We start from the raw sequence: 23,014 nt of genomic DNA on the forward strand, positions 1-23,014 counted from the left end.
GTGTTTACATCTCGTCGGGTGCTCGCCGGCCCCGGGACTTGATTAATGATGCGCTGCTTGAAATTCGATTATGAACATCATGTAGAACTAGATTTATGTACACCTGTCTTGGGACCTCCAAACTATTGAAATCCAATTGAAATTCATTAAAGCAGATCAACGACTGAGGTACCTCAGCATATTCTAATTTCCCACTGGGTTGAAGGAGCAGCTGTAATTCTCGGTGTCTCTCACCCTTCCTGCCCCATCCCCTTCTCCCGGCCCACTGTCTCTGCCTTTGCGCTAATTTATGAAGTAGCCCAAAACAATTTCATCATAACACACTTGCCGACAATTATTTCGTTTATTGAACAAACATTCGCGTCGTATCGCATAAATTCGAAAGGGCGACAGCAACAACAATAACTAAACAAAACCGACCCCATACATACCGTAGAGCCAGGACAAAAACAAGTACGAATGCTAAAATGGGGTGTGACCGACTGAAGAATACCCGTGCATCAGCCGAATCAGTTCTATTCGGGGGTATTCTGTATTATGGAATAGAATAAATAAAGCTAGATATAATCTACATCTATCTATCTGTCTATAGATATATGTAGTCTCAACAACATTAATTCCATCTCTTTATTTACAGCCAATAGAACTATTTCTGCTTTGCCACGCCCTAAACAGGCACTCAATCGAACAGATCAACAGCAAGTCACTTTTCAAATTTAATAGTTCTGGCTTTTCGAGTTCTACTCTTAATCTATATCTCAGCGTGCCCCACCCTTAATAGGTATTTCCATCTGAATCAAATCAAAAGCTGTCCATCTTCAATAACAGCACCAAACCAATATACCCGCTCTCGCATTTAGCGAGCGGGTATGCAACAGAAGAAAAAAAAACAACAACGCGCAGCCGGTTGGTAACCCAAAAAATATGTAAATGCAAACGAAAAAGAAATATACATATAATATTTATTATACACATATAGAGGATGATATCTGCACCTGTGTGTAGGTGAGTGTGTGTATGTGTGTGCGTGTCGGTGTGTGGGTGCAACGCAATTGCATTTCTCACGTTAGCGCAAAATTTGACAACAACAAGAACAGGGAAAATGTTGCAGCTAAAATGCGAGTCAAAGCGCGATATCAATTCGCCTGTCTAAAGCAAAACATATCAAAAATTTGCGTGGAAAAAACAAGAAGCCGTCCATAATAAAAAGGCCAAGCGAACAGACACACACACACACACGCACACACATATATGTATTTTGTGATATGTGAAGTTTGTGCAAAATAGTCGAGAAGGGGTGGAGCTGGGGGAGTCCTATCATAATAACAAATAAATGTAAATGATAATAGTAAATAAAAAACGAATTACTAAACAACACACAATCCGCTTCATATCCAATCATGTGATGCCACCCAAAAGCCCCCATAAATATATATACGTAAAGAAAGAAAGAGAGCGACATACGTAAAGAGAGAGAGAGGGAGAGAGATAGGCATATGTGTACGGTGTAGAGCACACGATGTGCGTGCAAAGGAGTTTGGGATTGAGACAAGTAACAACAGTTGCTGTTAGACAAGCCGAGCAGGAAGCAGCCCACACATAAGGATAACAACATTTATGCCAACTATTTGGGTAAATTGATACGGCGCCTGGGCAAATGAAGCAACGACCCACCAAATATAGCCAGAGAATGAATACAGCGTACGACCTCCTTCCAGTACACTAAGAGAATGACTTGTCTAATACGCGTCGAATTGCATATTATCATAAAAGTTCTAATAGCTATAAACAAAATACAGACATACATATATGATAGAACTCGATTTTATTGGTTGTAAATACTTTCTTTGGTTGTTTCTGTTGTTCAGGTTGGGTCCCTCTCTCTCACTCTCCTCTCCCTCTGTGCTCACTAGTTTCTTCAAGTGTATTGACTGGCTACTTAAATACACATTGAGGCTCTAAGCGAGAACGTTCTTCTATAAAACAGCTATTACACAGGATGTATGTATTTAAATTGGGGTTAATTCTATATCAGATTTAACGACTAAATAAATAATTAAAGTCTTGTCCAATTCAAATCGGTTGTATGGAGTGGATTATATATGCAAATTTTGAATTATTTCAAATATAACAAGCATCAGTAATCTTCTGCTTCTCCTGCTCGCCACCTCCTGGTGACTGGTGTTGTCAATATCACGAAGCTTTGACGTAATTAAAGAAGCAATTTTATGGCTCAGTTTGTATCTATGTAAAATTACTAGACCCATTTAATTAGTTAAACAATGTGAGGTTCGATATTACAGAGACTCTCTCATTCACTGCGTAACTCGGAGTCTTGAATTGAAAATATTTTCTGATTAGCTCAGTCCAAAATATTTGCAGCCTTAAACAAATTTGATTAGAATTTAATTTGTCCAAATAAATTATGTACAATGTGTAAATTATAAGAATATACACATGCACACACACACAGAGACACACACACAGACAGGCACCCCCATATGGGCAATTGGATTGATACTGAAAAGGGATGTAAGCAAATTAGTTAAAAACCAATTAAAATTACGCATACGCCGCATAGGCCGCACGCCCAATTTGTAAACCAGTTTAATAGTCAATGCATATACATATATATTTACATATTGTGATATACACACATGTGTATGTACACATACACACACACACAGCCAATACACATAAACGCGCTGAGAAAATTTTTCTAAAAATCCAAATTAGAATGTCAATAAAATACGCTTTTAATGAAATAATTAATTAGATTTTGCACATCAACAAACCGAGGCGCATTTCGAACACACACACACACACATAGCTGTATATTGATAAAATATATAAGGTATATACATATATCTATAGATGGGTATGTATTTGTGCATTCGATGTCTATTTACTCGCATTAAGCGGCCATCGCATCAGCTCACCTGTCGTCCCGTATCCCCTCACACCAACTACCTCCCCCCACCACCCACACTGCATTCAATTGTATTTTAGATTTTCAATTCGCATGCGTTTCCGTGCTTTTTTTCTTCTTCTTATTATTAGTTCTGGTTTCGTTGCGCGCGATTTATTCGATTTTCAATTATTTAAATGGTTTTCATTTCGGACCCACACACAGTTCTAATTTGCATTTAGAGAGAGAGAGAGAGGGAGAGGGAGAGGGAGAGAGAGAGAGAGGAATCGCCCCTGCCTCTAGCCCCGCCCCACGGACACGCATCAAAGTGCCACTGAGTGGCACAAAAACTAAAATTGTCTGAGCAGATAGATAACAGAAACAATAAGAGCCACAGCAGCAGCAGCAGCAGCAGCAGCAGCAGCAGCAGCAACAGCAACCAGAATTGACTTTTCCTAATTGCCTCAGAGAATTTAAATTGAGACATGAAATTGAATAATTCAAAATAATTAGCCAGCCAAGACAAAGAGAGCGAGAGAGAGAAAGAGAAGCTGAGAGAGGGAGACAGTCGGTCGGGCAGCGTAATTGCATTAACGATTTTGATAAATGACAATCGCCCCGAAAGTCTTTTTTGACTTTGACGTGCGCAATCTTAGCACCTGGAATATGGCTCAGAAACATTTAAATATGTTAAGTACAAGCTGAAATTCGGAAAAGACTAATTGAGGTAAAAGCAGGAAAGTCCAGGCGAATCGAGATCGAAGGAAATAAACTCTAAAAGTCAAGATTTGACAGCCTTAGATTCCCGACTAAGGATTATATCGGAATGGAAACTTCCTAACAAACTTGGATAAGTGAGTTCTTAAAAGTTCTTAATTAAAAGAAATATTAGATACACGATAAATCCAAAATTGAACCTGAAATGCATTTGAAATGTATTATATGAAGATAAATATTAAATGAAATGAAAGATTGGGCAATCTCAAATATTATTATTAAGGACTATACGAATTGGAATGGAGATTGAAGTTAATCAAAGTGAAGGTGGGAATATGTATAGACTATAGAAAGTATTAAGAAGAATTCCGTATATAATATAATTAAATTCATATATCGATTAAATTAAGAATAACTTGAATTAATCAAGTCTAGAATCGGGGGAATCTAGAATAATTATCTTCGAAAGAGATAAAAATAAATAAAGATAGAAATATAATAGAGAGCATATTGCACACTTTCTATAAATTGGTAGATATCAATCAAAATAATCACGAGTAATTCAATTGAATAAAAAATTCAATTGAACCTAAAAATCGGGATAATGTGAAGAAAATCCATAAAAATGATTCAGGAAACTGAAATAGTCTACAAAAAAGACTTGGATTAGCAAGCTATTTTCTGAAAGAGTAATTAAAATATTTCCATTAAAGCCGATTCAGAAATCAATCAAGAAATCGAGTACATGGAACTGAAACGTCGATTGAAGAACTAGAAAATCAAGTCATTCGTAACTCCAGCTCAAAATCCCTGTCGAGATGATCTAAAGCACAAATACTTTACACATTCTACAGCTAATGCGTAAAGAAAACTAGTCTATCAACTTTGCTCTCTATCGACAATGTGTGCGGATCAGCATAAGCTCAGGCAGCTGCGTGAGGGCTACATAGCCGAGCTGTCTACACGATCCATTTCGCTGGTCGCCTTCGTAGTCATAGCCAAATGATCGCAAATCAAGTCGAATCGCCCAGGCTGCTAATTAAACTAATTGAGTAATTTCAAACCTCCAAAGTACAAAATTAAATGAGCAAATAGACGAGATGCGACTTAAGATACGGCGAGACATATAAGAAAACACGAGTAAAAAACCTGCCTAAAAAACTGTGAGGCGCAATCGAAACCTGAACTGACTAGACTAAACGCTCAACTAGCAGGTGGATATGGATATGGGCTGTGGGGCCACAGCCTAGGCCCAAACCTCAATATGGATATGGGCTCTAAAAGCAAGCAGATCTCATCGCTCTCTATCTACAGCTGTAAATCGCTGTTCGAGTCTATATAACGAGCGTCTTTGGTTTAATTGAGTATTGTACTGCTATTTTTCTCTTTTTATTTTTTGAGGGTTTATGAGCACCCACACAGAGTCGAGTCGCGCGCTTGCTTAACCTGTGCTAATTAAATTCCAACTTGGTCCAAAATGACGCTACTAATGGGTGCGGGCCACTCTCTGATAGGCATCTAATGGGCCGCAATTAGACGCGCAGAGCTAAGAAAACGTTTCGCATGCTAGAGACAACCAAAGACAGAGAGACATCGAGAGAGTGAGAGAGAGAGAGAGAGAGAGAGAGACGTGGCCAAGTGTATGCAAATGCCAGAGCAACTAAAAGAGTTTCCAACTTTCTTTTGACCATACCAAATATACCAAATACAAATACAGATACTTTTGTAGATTTACAAAAATCCAGATACGGATACATTTGTCGCTGCTGTGATAAATGTCAATGAACTGTGCGACGCACAACAATGAACAAATTTTAAGAGAAACAAACTAACAAAAATTGTTAGTATTGAGAAATTGGGGATAAATGAAGAGTTAGAAAAAAAACCGAGTCACTAAACTAAAATCCCCCAAGAGGGAAAAAAGTATATAATATTAGTAATAATAATAGAGAAGCATATGACAACAACAACAACAGCAACAGCTGAATGGTATTAAAAAATTTACATAAATTGGCTATAAATTCAAATAGTCAGACCCGAAGCGATCGAGGTAGAAAAAGTATCTGATAGATACGTAGCTCCATCATTATTCGAATACAATTAACGCCGCGAGAGAAAGCGCCTGCGTATGTGTATGTGTATGTATGCCCAACTACCGTCAATGTATGTATGTATGTATGTGTGGTATGTAACCATGCCCACTACAAGCATCATTTGTTGTTGCTTGGCTCACATAGTTTTACCTTTTGGCCAGGGCCATAAAACCAAATCAAAGTGAAAGACTGCACGATCTCGCAGTCAAAGATATATGTACATAAATATATATAATTTATAAAAGAGGGAGAAACAGCGACGATAACTAAACTAAGTATAGCTAAGAACATTATAGTTGCGCATATCCGACTGCTGAACACTCGTTCAAAGCAAACATTATTTAAATATCGTTGTCTACGCATTGAACTATATGTAGCCAAGACAATCTACATACATGTATGAAGTCTAATAGAGTCTACCTTAGAAAACTCGCTTTATTATTGTTTTCTGAATATATGAAAGTAAATAAATATTGCGATTAAGTGTCGTTTCTCCATTTCTATTGACAATCTGGTACTGTAAATTGACTTATTTTCAGAAGTACTCGTAATTTACATGAAAATATATCAAGGCTTCTCTATTTTATTTAGCTTTACTATTGATTTTTGTTTACAGATTTTCGAATATCCACATAAGCTTCAATTTTCGATATCGCTTAAATGATATACAGTGGAGTCCCGATAATTTTAAGTCAGTTTTTTTCGATTTACACAGTTTGAACTATCATGAATTATCGAGAACGATTTTTTTCTAGATGATACCATTTTTTCGATTTATCGCGATCTTCGATTTATCTGGGGTACAAATTATCGAGAGTCGACTGTAGATCACAATTTTGTTTTATTTTTTTCTTCTAGATATATTCCATGCAAAAGTATAGGAATTATATAGACGGTCTTTAATGTCTCTGGCTGGATATTATTACGATTATCCACGCACAGCCGATATACTCTCACGCACTTCCTTGGACGTGTATCCAAATCGTAGATATGTAAGTGTCATTGCCTTCCATCTAAGCGCGCTGCTTATCTCTTGCTCTCTCACTCTCGCTATGCTTCTATCCCTCACTCCCTCTCTCTCTCTCGCACACACACACTATCCGCCCGACTCTCTACAACTTATAACATTTAATACATTGTTCGGTTCGGTTTGGTTTTGGCTTTTTATGTGTTTCTCATTTCTCCCCCCTCTCGCCCTCTCGCCCTCCCGCCCTCCTCCGCTCCACAGCTTCGCCAAGTTTCGATCGTTTTCGGAGTAACTATCTGCCCTTTGTTTGTCGCAGCTGCGACGGCGACGGCGACGGCGCTGCCGATCTCTCGCTCCAACCTTCGCGGTGTGTGGATTGTAATGTGCTCTGGCAATGGCCACGCGTATTGGCCAAGTTGTTGCCGCTCGCGTTTTTGTCATTAAATTTGCGTTTATTTCATTGGTTAACTTGTTTTTTCTTTTCTATTTCTATTTGTTTGTCATTATATAGCTACACTGTACTCGTGTGTGTGCGTGTGTGTGTGTGTGTGTAGTTGTTGTTGTTGCTGTATTGTTTCGTTATTCAATGCTTTGTTTAACGATCGTGTTTACATCAGCTGATCCATCTACATAGTTCGCCCACGGTATTCCATCTAATTATTTTTGATAGTATCAACCATTTTGTCTTTGCCGTAGCCGGATTTACTTCGGACAACCCATTTTTCGGGTCAGCAACTCGGTTTCACACGTTTTCATTTGATTTACACTTGTTTTCTTTTTTTTGTCTCCTTTTTTTTTTTTTGTTGTTGTATAATTTTTTATCTCTATTGATGCTAGTTACGAAAACTGAGTCAGGTGTTAAATGATATTCGACCCGAGAAACGCTGTACTATTTGGGAAAACAAACTTGAATAAAATCGAATGCAGATTCAATCTGAAAGTCATGAAGCCAAAGTATTTGATGACTGAAATTTGTTGAGTTTTAATATACAGATTCAATGGAGATGGATGTTCAACTAAATAAAGAAACATTCTAGAGTCGAACTTTAAAGTAAACGAAAAGGTAAATCAATCTTAGAGTACTGAACTAGTAGTTGATGCGCTTCGCCTCGAGCAGTCCATTGCCTGCTCTCGGTGTGGTCCTAAAAGGCTTAGATACAACAGTATTTGCTCTGCTCGTTTGGCGTCGTTCGATCTGCAACTCAATCAATTGATTCGAGTCGCTGGTCAATTTGTTTCTGTTTCTCACACTGGGCCACTGTGCCATTAAATACATTTTATGTGTGTTCAATCGATCGATACTCGAGCACTTGGCTTGAATGTTTTCATGTCGCTTTTTTTCGCTTCTTCTTCTTTTTATTTTGATGCGCCGATTTTGTTGCGCTCAGTAGGTTAATTATAAAATTAACATTAGGCGATTGACAACTGGTCAGCCAAGGTTCCATGCGTTAAACTGACACGCCGCCTCGCACCACTCTGTCCCGCCCCTACGCCCAGTACGCCCCCTACGCCACCGCCTGCCCGCTTCATTTCTCTGAGCTGACAATGCCAACACATGCGCTGATTTGTGAAGCGGAAGGTGTTCGTCGCATCCAAATATACATTCACCCATACAGAGAGCGTTGTCTATATTTCCAGTTCGCCTGTGCGCGCCCTCACCCCTCCTTGGCTCTGCAGCCACGCCCCTGGTACTCATTTGGTGTACGATAAATTTCACATGACATTATTAGGTGACTCTTTTCAAGCTGTTGTTGTTGTTGCTGCTGTTGTGATTATGTCATAATTTTAGGAAAATGAAGCGCTCAACCAAAATAAATTAAAAATTGCTTTCATGCATGAATTGGTTGCGGGAGCCAACGGAACGCGCTTAGCACCCTACAACAACAGCAGGAGTAGGAGGAGGAGAGCAGAGTGCGGGGAACGGGGCAGCCACGCAAGTACGCTGCGAATCTTGGGGCCAACTTCATTATCCACAGTATCCAAATATAACGTCAGTTAGCTCACATATGAATCGATCCACACACACCCACACACACACACACACACATACACATAGATTCATTCACATGGGAAGCTTAAGTGTTTATGGTCGATTTGAAGTTTATAATGGATAGTTGGGAATAGCTTGACTGCTGCTCTCAAAATTCGAAATTGAAATTCAAATTCAAATTCAAATTCAATATTGTGTGCATGCATTGAAATGAAGTGCGCAATATTCAATTAAAGTCATTGTTATTAGTAATTTCCCCTCAAGCTGATCGATCGCATCGTTCTTCATTGATTGATGCTCGAGTGGCGCTCGCCCTCGCCATCGTCGTCAGCGACGTACCGGATAAGTTCATCAATTTTCAATTTGTGTGTATTAAGGCGACCTCACACAACCAGAGCAACCACCCACCCACCATCAGCTAGCCACCCATCAGTTGATCACTTGTCCGATCCGACCCGATCTGCCCCATCTGCTGCCATAATGAGCCATTATGCAAAACCATATTTCGCTAATGAAGTAGAACATTTCCACGCACGGACGTCTTTATTAAAAGTAATTAAGCCTCTGTAATTTTCATTTGTCGAGCGAATGACAGCCCATCACAGTTACATCTGCTTACATTCCTATATATATGCATATATATGTGAATGAACTAAGCTCCCATTTGATAGGCAATCAAAAGACTTGAATATCTATAAGGATCACAAGTACTATATCATCAAAGAGTACGTTTTCACATTTGGCGTCATTGAAGTACGTAATAATCGAGTATCTTAATGCGTACTGAGTTCATTTGAGTCTTAATCAATTTTATCGTTATGACATTTGCACGAGCAATTGGTCTGCTTCTAAAAATATGCCAGCTATTGTAGGGCAGATGAAGATGCTTTCAAAGCATTCTATACGCCCAAAAATTATTGGCTCTCCATCTATTGTTGTTGTTGTTGTTGTTGCTTTGGTTGCTATTTGTGAATCTGTTTCTGTTTCTGATTCCTATGCTGTTTCTGTTTCTGTTTCTGTTGCTGACCGAATACACGAGAGTAACAAAAATTGAACTCAAGTGCAGACAATTGAAGCTGTTCGAACTAAATCGGCGCGCCAGTCTTGGGAGAGTGAGCCAAGGGGGCGTACTGTCTATGGACGCACCCCTTTGAAGCAGAAAAAAATAAACAAATATGTACGGGCAGTGAGAGTACTCTCAAGTCGGCCATGCTCGACTGCGCTTGAGCTGGACATGTTCGACATTCATAAAGCTTATAGAGAATACATATCATAAATGTATCATTTAAAAAAGGTTTTACAAATATGCATTCTCTATCGGTCCAGAGTGTCATTACAAAAAATAAAAATAAAAAAATCAACATTAGTTTTTTTTATCAATATAATAAAACTGATTTGACAGATTGCAGAAAAGTATTTGTATTCTGATATATACGACTCACGAGAACATATATTTCAAATTTCATGTGCTTAGCTTAAGTAGTTCACAAGTTAGACTCATTTAGATGAAGGGACAGACTGAGTAAAGAAGAAGCCTAACTCATCTGAGCAAGCCTCTATCAACGCCTTCTCAGTTGCACACATTTTAAGCTAACCAATATACCCCATTCTGAAAGGGGCCTAGGCAATACGAATTGCGCCTATTGCCATTTGAAAATACTCTTTCTTTTGAACTTTTGATTCGGTTTCAGATTTTTGGACAATTTGTTTACTATTTGCTGTTTGTTTTGGAAACAGTTCTGAATCGAGTCGTACTCGCGACATTTGGTTAATTGATTTGAGCTCGACCGGGGTAAGGGGCGCGGTGCATTTATTGCTTGGATTGGGTTGGGTCGGTTTGGGTTGGCTTGAGTTGAGTACAGCAACTCGCTGGCCGTAGAGCACTGAAGAGCTTTCAGTTGTCCGCAATTACGTTGAATTAAAACTCATATTGCGTCGGTCTTTGATTCTATTAAGATTATTAAGCGCTCGCTCGCTCGCTCGCTCACTCGGCTCCCCGGTGTTTCGTACGCATTTAACGAATATCAGAAAGGAGCATTTCAATTGCGCGGCATTCAATTAGCGAATTGATTTGCCAATTCCCTAGACACAGGCCCAGCTCTAAGAAATCCATTGAACATACATATACTCACATCTAGTAGTCGTGCGCTGGCTGTACTTGTCGTCCCGTGGCGATCTGTAGGTGAAGAGCAGAAGGTGAAACATTAGAGCGAGATCTTAGGACTCTTCGACAACTACCCCCAACGATAAAAGTGTCGAATGCTATAAAATTTATTGCCGCACGCTCGATCGCCCTAAATTCCGATTCGATATGATCGTGCCCACCTCTATTGAGAGTGCTCGGGCGGTTGCCTGAACACCGGCCTCTACCTGACTTCTGACTCTTCTAATTGCAGCCACTTAGCACTCCGTCTAGCTGTCCGGCTGGCTGCATTGGACCGAACATCAAAGTGCACAACAATTGCTGTTGATTTTTCCAAGATTTTCGTCGATACTTGCTCAGCCCAAAAATAAATTTCCTGCATGACAGTGACTCTTTTTGTTTGTGTTTCGTAAATCCGTGCAGGATCAAAGATTCGAGGAGCATTCGAGGACCACTGACAGCTGCACTCGCTGCAATTGTTGTGACTACACTCGATTTTTTCTTTGTTATTGTTATGTTTTGAGGGAAATACAGAGAGGTTACCAATGCCACAAGGAACTCTATCAAGAGACACTGCAGAATTGTGGGCCATAGAGAGTAGAGCTTTTAGCTATTTCCAATTCGTGAAGACTAATTTCAACTACATTCGCAGCGGCTCGCTTCGGCTGAGAGAGTGAAGAGTTAAGAGCTGTACAACTCCCATCAAGAAACGTGAAAACAATAAGCAAACTAATTACAAATACGCGTGAAAATTTCAAAAGTCTTGCCCAGGCATCTAAAAAAGGGTTCACTTAGGGGGTTGGCCAGTGGAAACCCCAAATGGAGGCAGATGAAAATTATGCGCTGCAATTTTTATTGCTTCATTGTTCTTTATTTTGAATACGCTGAGCCCATTACAAACTCTAAATGGGGTATATTGAGTTAGAACAAGTGTATGTGACAGCCAGAAATGAGCAAGTCCAAAATATTAACTATATATGGGGTATGACCAATTGAGGTATATAAATATCTAAAATCTTCTTAAACTTTCCTGTAATATAACAAGCAGATAAAATTAGTTTCAAATCAACTCGATAATCTTTAGAAAGAAATCTTTAGTCTATAAAGCTCTTCAATCATATCTCAGCTCTTATAAGGGCAATAGTTGTCAAATTTATCACATAGATTACTCTTAGCTATAGACAGATTTCGAGTAATTCCTTTTTTTGATAGCGCCTTACAGACTGCAGAGAGATTTCAAAGGTTTCAGTTGTCAGCTACAAGTCTCGGTCGGTCAGGGTATTTTCTAGTCATGCACTTCCGACTCGAGCACTTTTACTTGTATTGTTGCTGGCGTTTGACTCCTGCCTGGGTTCTTTGCATTGTGTTTTTGGTACGCTTTTTGGGTTAATGTTAATTACCAAAACTGCTTTGGCACTTCGGCTGACCGACAGAAGAAAAAAAAAACAACAACCCAAAGCAATTAAAATTTTTATGACGCACTGAGTTATTACTTCAAATCCACAAACTTGAGTAATGGCAACGCCTCTGCGAAAGGACGTGAGAAATTTTCAAAAAAAAAAAAAAAAAAAAAAAAAAACCGAAAAGGAAAATGTACGCCCCCGAAACGTAGAAAATGTGAAAAGCAAAAGAAACTGCAGAGATATTAAAAAGATTTATTGTTTTATGATATCCAACAAGAGAAGAGCGAGACAGACAGAGAGAAAAAAGGTAGCACTGAGAGCGCAATTGCGCCGCTACCTGTGCGGCAAGAGGTCAGAGGTTGAACGGATCACATCGAATCGAATGGGATCGTAGTTGAAGTCATGTGTTGCCAATCGATGGACGCTTTCCCTATCGAAATAGAAATGCTGTAATTAAAGTCTAACTGTCAAAATCCAATAAATTATTCCAATTCCAATACAATCGGAGATGGCCAAGTTCGTTGGCTTCTTGGCCATTTAATTGATCATGGCAAGCAAACAAAGCAGCGACCACTTCTTGTCTCTGACTCTGACGCTGACTCTCTGTTGCTTCTCCGGCAATAATTTACATAAAACGATTCGACATTTTTACCACTGCAAGTGAAAATGCTACCAAGACGGTGAAAAAAACTGAAGATGTGAAAGTTTATTAATTAGACTAAGCCAGAAACAAGACGAGACCCAACTCTCCATCGCAAGACAATACATTTCGGATATGTAGGTCTATCACATCGCATACTATTGATAATTCCCTAATTACTGTTAATACATACATATATATATATATATATATATATATAAATATACTGAAATTACAATCTGTCTCTCTCTCTCTGTCTCTCTCTATTTCATCTGGCAAAGGATTGCATGATAAGGGCGCATATCAATTACAGTTACACGAGCCAAAAACTGTGCGATTAACATAAAAGGGCAGCAAATCCAACAACAACAACAACAACACAGAGTAGTTAAAAAAGTAAAACAAGTAATAGGCGTAATAAGAATAATTGGCGCTGAGCGCCAAAGCCCATGTGTGTGTGTGTCTGTGTGTGTGCGTGGGTGGTTAAAGATACTGCCGACGGGGGAGCAGGAGTCGGAGGTGGTGCTTGGCAGTGCGTGTCCTTCGACTGTCTAAGGGTTGATGGCGTTGACTTGTGACCATTTCATAAATACCGTTATAAACAAATTACGACAACAATAATGACCCAACAACAACAACAACAATTTGCTACTAACACGGTAACTAACTAACAACAGCAACAACAACAACAAAACAAAAGGTCTGCCAGGATAACAGTCACAGCAGTAGGCAGGAGCAGGAGCAGCAGCAGGAACAAAAAATAAAAAGAACTACATGAAATTCGTTTTTTATTGCTCACATTTACACATGTACAAGTGACATCCCACCAAGCTGAGCCGCAGCCCCCACGCCGCCCCCGCCTTCCCACCTCCTCCGCGGACACCCACTGACCGACGCCGCCTCCTGCTACCCTTTGACCCTAACGCACACTGTGAACCTATTTATGAATTTCTAATGAAATTAACCGTAATGGGCGCACGGCACACATGTATGTATATAGCACATCCATGTACACTGGGAGAAAATCTCGATTTCTTTTAAATGATAAAATATCAGCGAAATACAAATTCAGATTTTCTTAGATTTTGGTTAATTACGATTGATAAAAGTTAAGTACTTTAGAGGAATGCGCGTACATATGCACTGAGAGACAAGTTAGAGCCTTATTACTAAACCAGATAAGGGCCACTTTATTTTAAAGAGTTGGGCTAAAATATGATTATTTTCTTTAGATCAAAAATATTTTTGGATTATTAACAAAGTTGGAACTCTACAACTAAAGACTTATTTTACAACTTGATGTGATTTATGACAACAAATAGTTAATAATAATATTAATGTGAGTTATAACTCTCAATTTGTTAAATATTAATACAATTTTTTTGAGTGCAGTTTTATGTGCATATGAACTGACCTCCCCAAGTCTTTCGACAGGGGGCACCACCCGTCGACAGCTCGTCTCAGTGAGGAGTGGGGTGTTTATTTGTCGACGTCGACACACACACACACACACACACCCACACACTTATGCGCTAGGCGAGAACAAAGCTGCTGTTGACCCTTAAGACCTGAGCGAGGACTCGACCTGAAGTCTGCTTCGCGCTTGGACTGCGCCTGGAACGTGCAATTAACGTTTTACCCTTCGGCTGGCACCTTCGCTGCTGCTGCTGCTGCTGCTGCTGCTCTTGGCCAGTTGCAGGCGACGCACATTGTAATTTTTGGTAATAAAAAATATGGCAACTTCATAATTTCGTAGGCTGCTCTAGTCCTGGCGGGCGTGTCGCCTGCCCTGCGAAACGAACACACAGGATAATTGCGTCCATTTGAATATTCAGCAGTTGCGCCGCATGAGCAACGACTCAACTTGAAGCCCAGACCCAAAAACAAACCCAAACCCAAACCAAAACCAAACCCAATTACACTCCATGGCAATGCAATGCAAATTCGTATGAATCACCTTCCAGTTAAGGCCAACAATTTTACGGAGTCAACTGTCCAGTTAGGCTTAAGTAGGTATTAATTTCTCCCCAGCGCCTTTTACGGCCCCGCGACAGCATGCGGAGAGAATTTCGTGCGCGTCTCATCGATACGCAACTTTTTGGCCAGGTGTGGGGAGGGGGCGTGCTGCTAGGGTGCTGTGTGTGCTGATCCGGCCAATGACCAGCAAAGAAACACCCAAAGTTGGCTAAAAGCCCGCTCCTCGATGCCCGTTGTCCGGGCAGTTACTCACAATCGTGTAATTAATTAAGCTCGTCAGCTGGACAATGGACAAGACGGCTCCGACCATTACGAAGGTGACGCACAGTGGGACCGATAAGCCAAGACACAGAAATAAATCAAGAGGTAAACAACAGTCAATGGCTGCATGTGAGTATAGGTACCTCTATATTCTAATTTCTATTAACTAGTCCCCGATTCAAGTCTGAGCAGTCTGGCACCACTGTGCGGCACTTCTGGCTGTCAGTAAAGCCTCATGCTGGGCACGGGTTTATAACCTGCCCAGGGCACACCTGGGGGCGACAGAGACAGCGAGAGAAAGAGAGAGAGAGAGGGGGAGAGAAGGTGTGGGGACGGGGGAGAAGGACACGAATTGTATTGGCCTCAGGTACAAACACACCTCAAATCGCGTTTTGTCCTTTATCAGATAATTCACTTTTTAACTTGCTCTTCACATTTCATTTTGTAATTCCAGCTTTGGATGCGCGCAGCTCGTTGGGTTCCTTTTTATTTTATTGTATTTTCTCCCTTTTTTTGTAATTGTTTGCCATTAATTACAGCAACAACGGCGACAACAACAACCAGAGCAATGAGGCAGAAGGAGATGCGTAACCCAACAACAACAACACTTGAAGCGCAAATATTTCCGCTTGTGCTTGCGGTTAATTTTATTTATAAGTCGCAATGACACACCTTCCATTTCGATTTACGATCTGCCGCATTAACGGTTAATGAACAGCTTACCAAGTTCTGTCCAAGCGTGCGTTGTTGAAAGAGCGACAGAGAGAGAGGGAGAGGCGAAGGTAGTTGAAGCAATTGCCTTGGTTCAATTCTCTTATTCGGTTTGCATTGCTTCTAATAGAACTCGCCCCGATATGATTTCCTTTTCCGGCGCCTTGCCTCTCGCTCTCTCATTTGCTCGCTTACTTCTGCCGCCCGCCCTCGTTCGCACTCACACACCCACATTCTTTCGGCGAATTCGAACAAGTTCGAAACGACACGAAGTGCAAGAAAGACAACAACGAAGCTGGCACGAAACCAAGCAGTCAGCGTGTGTGTGTGTGTGTGTATGTGTGTGTGTGTGTGAGGGTGCCAGAGTGTGAGTGAGCGAACGTTCATTCAACGATTCGCCAAGCCGGCATAACGCCAAAGGAAAACAATAACAAACCTCAGCTGAGGAAACTAGGCGAAAACTTAAGAGTCGGACTTAGCAAAAGAGAAGCAATGAGCGAAACAGAAAGAGTGCAAAGAATGCAAGTGCGAGTGCGAGTGCGAAAGAGAATGCGAGTGCGAATGCGAATGCGAGCAATGCATTCAACGATTGCACAATTGGCCAAAAAAGACACCTACACACGTCCCAACGGCGGCGGCTCCTCAGGCTGGCCATGGGCAAAGGTGTTTGAATGCCGTAACATCCTCAGTATGTAGAAATATGTATGTATATATAAAATACATACATACATATATCTTTATATACATATATATTTTGCAAATATCTTGAGAAATATTTGAGTAAATTTTCTGTCTCTGCGCTTGGCGTTCGGCCAAAAAAGGCAGTCAGTAAGTAAATCAATAATTTTTGCTGAAGCTAAAGAAAAAGGCACAGAAGTGAGCAAGAAATTGCAATGCGACTTGGTCAACGCATTTCCTATTGCAGCTCATTCGAAGCGAGGGGGTGGGGCCAGGTGCTAATCCCACGAGACAAGCGAAGGCTAAAAAAGCGAACGGCGAAGAGCGAACAACTTCATTATGAACACCATCAATAACGGCTGCAAGCTGCCAAAATCATTATGGGGTTTTCCCTGTTTTGCTCTGTCTGTGAAATGCGAAATGCGAAACAGAAACAACAGCAACGGTAACGGCAACGGCAACGGCGACGGCGACGACGACGACAAGCGCAAGCATCAAAATCAAAAGGAAATTCACAAAAGCATAAAAATCAAATAAAGCTCAGCAAAAGCCGTGAAAAACAGCGAGCAAACGAGCTAAAGCGAACGAATTGGCGACCATGAAAAGGGAATAACAGTGAGGAAGAAGCGGCAAGAGCAACACCAACAACAGCAGCCGCAGCCGCAGCCGCAGTCGCAGTCGACTGCTGTCGCAGCAGCAGCAGCGAAGCGCGTGGAAAACAAAACGTCACAAAACGCAGACAGACGACTTTGACGTCGACGTCGACGCCAAACTTCGCTGGCAATGACGATGACACGTGCTTTTTTCAGCTGTTTTGTGGAAAACTGGCAAAGTGTGCGAAAAAAAGGACAAAAACAAAAATCAGAAACGAGAATATGAGTGGAGATAGCAGCAAGAGCGCCAAAGAGAGAGATAGTCTGCAAGAGAGCGAGGCAGAGAAAGAGAGAGAGAGGCCAAAGCGAAATCAAACAGCAAATAAAATGAAGAAGGGGACAACCAAGCCCTGCAGGTGGCAGCAAGAATTGCACTGTTCTCTGTCTGTGTGTGTGTGTGTTCAGTGTGAGTGACTGCTTATTGAAGGCGTGTGCATGTGTGTGTGTTTGTGTACGTGTGTCGTTCGGGCTGCCGACAGACAGCGAAGCTTACGGCGCTGTTGGTCGTGCAGTCTTTTTGGCGCGTGACGTCGACAACTGTGTGTGGAATGGGCAGTCGTATGTGTGTGTGTGTGTGTGTGTCTGTGTGTGATGAGTGAGCGGGTTAAAGGGGTAAACGGGTACCGGGCAGCTGGCAAATTGCATTATTATGCGAGTGTCTGCAGTCTGCAGTCAGCAGTGCACCAACAACAACAACAACAGCAACAACAGCGAACGGCTGGGGCAGTAGCACAACAAAAACAAATTGCAACAAAATACGCAAACAAAAACAAAATCGTACGATTGCTCCTCCTCCAGCCCTTCGCCTCTTCACCCACCACTTCCCATTTCTCTTCTCTCGCCCCCCGCTTCATTCAACATTCTATGGCGATTAGGCAAACTACACGCAGCAGTAAATAGTAAAACGGTTCTCTTGTGGGTGAGGGGTGGTGGTGATGGGGCTTGCGGCGTGGACTGGGGTTGGGGTTGGGCTGGGGTGGCGGATTATTGGGGACAGACATTACATGCAGTTTTGTTCAAAAATTAATAGAATTTCATAAGCATTCAGCTCTGTCTATCCCATTCGCATGTGTTGTGCATCGCTCTTTCTCTCTCTCTCTCTCTTTTCTATTCACTTGCTCGCTCGCTCGTATGGTCGTTCTCTCTATCTTTCTCTCTCTGGCCCATTGGCGTGCTCTCTTTTGCCTGCTCGCTCTTTCAAATGTTAATTTGAATTTTTATTAGGTTTTAGGCTTTTATTGTTGTTGGCCAAAAACTGCTGTGGCTGCTGCTGTTGTTGTTGTTGTTGCAGTTTGTTTTATTTTCACTTAAAACTGCAATTGTTGCTGCCGCTGCCGCAGCTGGCGTTGACGCCGTTGTCAGCGTCGAAAGTGCGGCTGCGTTAGAAAATTGCATTTGACAATAGTTGCACACACACACACACACACACACACACACACACACACACACACAGAGTTGGTTTTTAGGTCGTGGGTTTGGTTTTTGGACAGCCTTAAAAAAAATTTGTATTTTTTTCCAACAGCGCTTTTCCTGTGTTTGCAGCTCCTATCGGTCTAACGGTTGGCTCTGCTAACTCTTGTTAAGGCTTCAACATAAAAGAGTTAAGAACTTTTCAGTCAATTTATGTGTTGAAACTATGCTTAGTCTATGAGGTGTATTAATTATATAACATAATAAAATAATAAGGCTATTCTGTATATTGTATAATCGAAATCAAATATACATATATAACAAATATAACAGCTACGAAAGTTTGATAAAAATTAGATTCTCTGCTCCCATATTATTTCCTATTGTTCCCGAAAACTCTATAGGTTCTGATTGTAATAAAAATAAAACTAAAGTTTTAGAAAACTATTAAGTATAATATCAAATATATGAAATAAATTTACAATAAATGCAAATAACCTTAAGAGTGTTTCACATATTTCATATATTTATATAAATATACATATATCTAAATGTAATATATGTAATATACACAATAAAATGGTGTACATTTTCCTGAATTTTCTCAAACTGTAAACTCAAATGTCGCCATCGATATTATCTTGAGAAATGGCAAATCATCTTCTCAGAACAATGGCACCACAATGTTCAGAACCCACAATCATCTCGAGAGTCATGTGTGTAGGGCATTTGCGACTGCCGGACTAAGCCAAACTAAACTGAAGTAAACTAAGTGCATTTCGATTCCAGCGCGGATTTGGCATTGTGTGGCCGATCGCGATTCTGTCCAGTCATGGCCAAGGCATGGGGGCGCCACTAGGAAAACAATTGTCCTGCCAGGCTTGCCTCGGCTGCAATTACCCATTCGCACCTGTGTATGTGGCGAGCAACGGGAAAAGTCATTGTCATTGGCCAAGTCTTCATTTACCGACGGCAATTGGCCACACGTTTTGGCCACTTTGAATTTTTCATGAGAATTTCAAGAGTTATTTGGGGGCAGCTAATGGCTAACGACAAAGACGTCTTCGGAACCCTTTTTTTGTTGTTGTTGTTTTTTTTTTTTGCGGGCAATAAAAACATTTTCCTTTTCGCCCGCCATATAATAATAATAATAATAATAATGAATAATATCAAGAGAAATACTTTTTGTTGTTGTTGGCGAAACAGAAAACGCATTAAGTGCGCGGTTTTCCATTGTTTATAATATTTTTTGTTATTTTTCTCCTTTTTTCTGTTTCTGATTTTTTGTGTCCAGTCAAAATGGGGATAATTAAGAATGCTTATTTATCTAGAACGGCGACGAATGTGGCCCGGCGGCCCAGTCCTTGACCACAGCGGGGGGCATGGTTAGGTAGTTAAAAAGCCAAAAGAAAAAAAATGAAGGAAACTTTTATTTTTTAATGATAAATTGTTTGAGGCCTTGCTAAAGACACTCAAACAGAGAGTTAGAAGGCGCCTGTCAAAGGTCATATCAGAGTCCCTCTCTCTCTCTCTCTCCCTCCCTGACTATCTACTCTCTACTCTTTCTCCTTGGATGCTTTATTGCAAAATCAATAAAGGAACAAGTAAAAGTGCTCAAGTCCAATGCACACGACTTGGAGATACCACGTACCAAGTGGCAAAGGTATACATCCAAAGGAAGTTCTCTATATCTCTATGAACTTTGAGAGCACCTACATATACTAAGAATTTTATTTATTTATTTATGATATTAGAATATAAGTAGTAATATTCTGAGATCTATAAGCATATATATGGAATAGGATAGAATAGTTAAGACTTTAAGAGTTTTAGTTCCTTCGTAAGTCTAACACTTTGCGAATGCTAGCTCTAAATACATTTAAGGTAAACATATATCGATTCTGATCGATGTCTCGTAGCGGAATGCTTTGTGTTTGCTGGAGTACTCTCAATTCTAGGATACTTTCAGAGATTGACAGATAAATGAACAGATCTAGATCGCATTGGCTGTCGATCCTTACCAAGAGTAGATGTCAACACCGTCTGTTGCCTGCGTCCTACATCCCCCTGTCAACGTCTAACCTGTCCGACTCATTTTTAATGGATGTATGTAAAGAAATGAACTGAACCATTACCTCGTCTTCTAACCAAATTCTTTAACTAATTAGCTACGCAAGTCGCTGAGTTGCAAATTACAAGCGGTACAGCAGCAACAATTTTGAAGCACTTCAAAATTGTTGTCGTTGTTGCTGTTGTTGCAAAAGTTGCCTGTGGGGCACGCAAATCACTTGTTTTTCGTATATTTTTTTTTTTCGTTTTTTTTTTTGTGTAATTAGTTGGCTCACTTCAGGGCAATGGTTAGCGACGACTGCTGCAGACCCAAAAGCTAAACTCAACTTTGACTTTGAAGCGTAATTAACCGAAAACCGATCGCTGGCATACAACAACAACAACAATCAGAACGGCAACAACAACTACCGCAACATACTGTGGGCCGCACCGTTTTCTGTTTGGTTCAGCCCTCAGCCTCCAGTTTGGATGGAGAATTCGCTTGGAAATCTTCTCGTTCAACGACCGATAAAATTAACTCCAACTCTCTATCCCCAGCCCGCTAAGACTAGCGCTGCCCCCATCCCTCCATTGGCGTCTTGGCTGCTGCCTTTTAGCGGGTTATTGATTATTAATATTTTTTGTTGTTTTTTTTTTTATTTTTATTTTGGTTTCCCAAACATTTTTTTTCTCAATTTTTTTGTTTTAGCATTCGCTGTAATTACAGCAACGCGTTAATTGTTCAACTCCTCTGCATTCTTTTTTTTTTGGTATTTGGAGGGCTTTAACTATACACTTCTGTTAGCTGGCTCGAATGTTTTCTCTATTTGTATTTGCTTTGTCGTTGGCCCGAAAAAACAACATTAGCCGGGGCGAGAAAACTACACTTACGCAGCAGCAGAAGCAGCCGCAGCATCCGTAACTCGACATCCATTATCTTCCATTACCATCATTGTCTCTGCCATTACCAGACCCCCTCCCCTACCCAGATAACAGCCAACTCTAGTTGGCTAAAACTGTGAAGAGCTGAACTGGTTATTAACTATGAGGATTACTTCGATTTGATTGATGAAATGCAAACTCAAATCGCAAATGGACTTCGATTCTCTCGATGCCCCAATATCCCAATACCCTAGTTTTATGTGATCCAAAATATATAGCTTTCATTGGCCTGTCTGATGACCTATTTTCTATAAGGGATAATTTAAAATTTATCTCGGATAAATGTCTTATTTTAACGGCTAACAATTTCAGATCGTATTATTTGTTTTATAGACTATACAATATTTTGTATTTATTTTTAATTAGTACCTAATGTTAGTTTTAGGCAAAATAAATTTGTATATGACAAATGTGAAACTCTGCATCTTCCATTTTCTGCAATATATTTCATATCCGTTATAATACAAAAACCTATATAAATTTGTAATGTATTTATCGATATAGAGAAGGCTCTTTAATTGAAGAACCTGGGGCCGCGCCCCAAAGATAGCTTCTATTTGAACATCGAATATTATTATATACGATGAATATATGTATGTGTGTACATTTAATGTTTCAAATACTAAGAATCACACGAATACGAATAAATTCACTCGAATAATATATAGTATATATGTACATATATACTAAAGATAGATAGATTGAAGAAAATTTAAACATCATCTATGCTTCTTCAACAAGAACTCATGTCAAAAATCAAAAATATTTTTAATTAAAAGAAAAAATACTTTAATGTGCACTTACCAAATGCCGTTGGATGATTGGATTAATTTAAGTTCTGTTCAGGAATAGTAAGTCCCGTTTTGAACCGTTAAAATTTCTTAAATATTGATGTCTTTCAGCTGTCGCACAGAGAACTCAATTGGGAAAATCACAAATTCGGAAACTTTTTGCAATGCGATTTCGAATTTTTGTATGTTTATTTGTGGTTGGTTTTTGCTTCTCTATTTGTTTATATATGTATGTATATATTTGGGGGAGGCTGGACGTGTAAATTTGTTGGTCGATTTAGAATTTAGAATTTCTGTGGAGGCGCCTTTTTTGTTGTTTTTGTTTTTTGGGGATGCACAAAACACCGCAAACTGCAAAAATTGAAACGAAGCCAATCAAAATCAATGAGGGGGGCCACAGTGCAGCACAGACAACAACAAGAACAACAACAACGGCACACCAAAAACAACAACTACTGCAACAGAAGCAACGAACAGCGGCCAAAGCAAAGTAACTGTAAAAGATGACGCGCAGCGCAGTGCATTTGTGCGCTCTGATTTTGTCGTGATTTTATTGTTGTTGCTATATGTTTTCTTCTTGCTTGTTGTTGTTTTTTTTTTTGCGCTTTGCTTTTGGACTCTGTGTGTGATTTTCGCTTTTATTAATAAAATGCACAACTTCCGTTATTAATTTTGCAAGAG

General features: G+C 40.2%; 1 protein-coding gene across 6 annotated transcripts in view; it reads right to left on the reverse strand.

Moving 5' to 3' along the window:
* ab (BTB/POZ-zinc finger protein abrupt) overlaps nt 1-23,014 on the reverse strand; it is a 56,843-nt gene that overhangs the window by 32,838 nt on the left and 991 nt on the right. For 5 of the 6 annotated variants that reach the window (XM_030384178.2, XM_030384177.2, XM_089256883.1 and 2 more), the window contains exons 2-3: nt 22,347-22,684; nt 10,808-10,851 (exon numbers count right to left, since the gene is read on the reverse strand). The gene's annotated coding sequence lies outside the window, so the exon portion shown is untranslated. The remainder of the gene's footprint in view (nt 1-10,807; nt 10,852-22,346; nt 22,685-23,014) is intronic. The other variant, XM_089256881.1, reaches the window with a different exon arrangement.

The sequence above is a fragment of the Drosophila navojoa genome, chromosome 3 (genome assembly GCF_054131105.1).
Source record: "Drosophila navojoa isolate 15081-1374.11 chromosome 3, UAZ_NAV_1.0, whole genome shotgun sequence".
Classification (NCBI taxonomy): domain Eukaryota; kingdom Metazoa; phylum Arthropoda; class Insecta; order Diptera; family Drosophilidae; genus Drosophila; species Drosophila navojoa.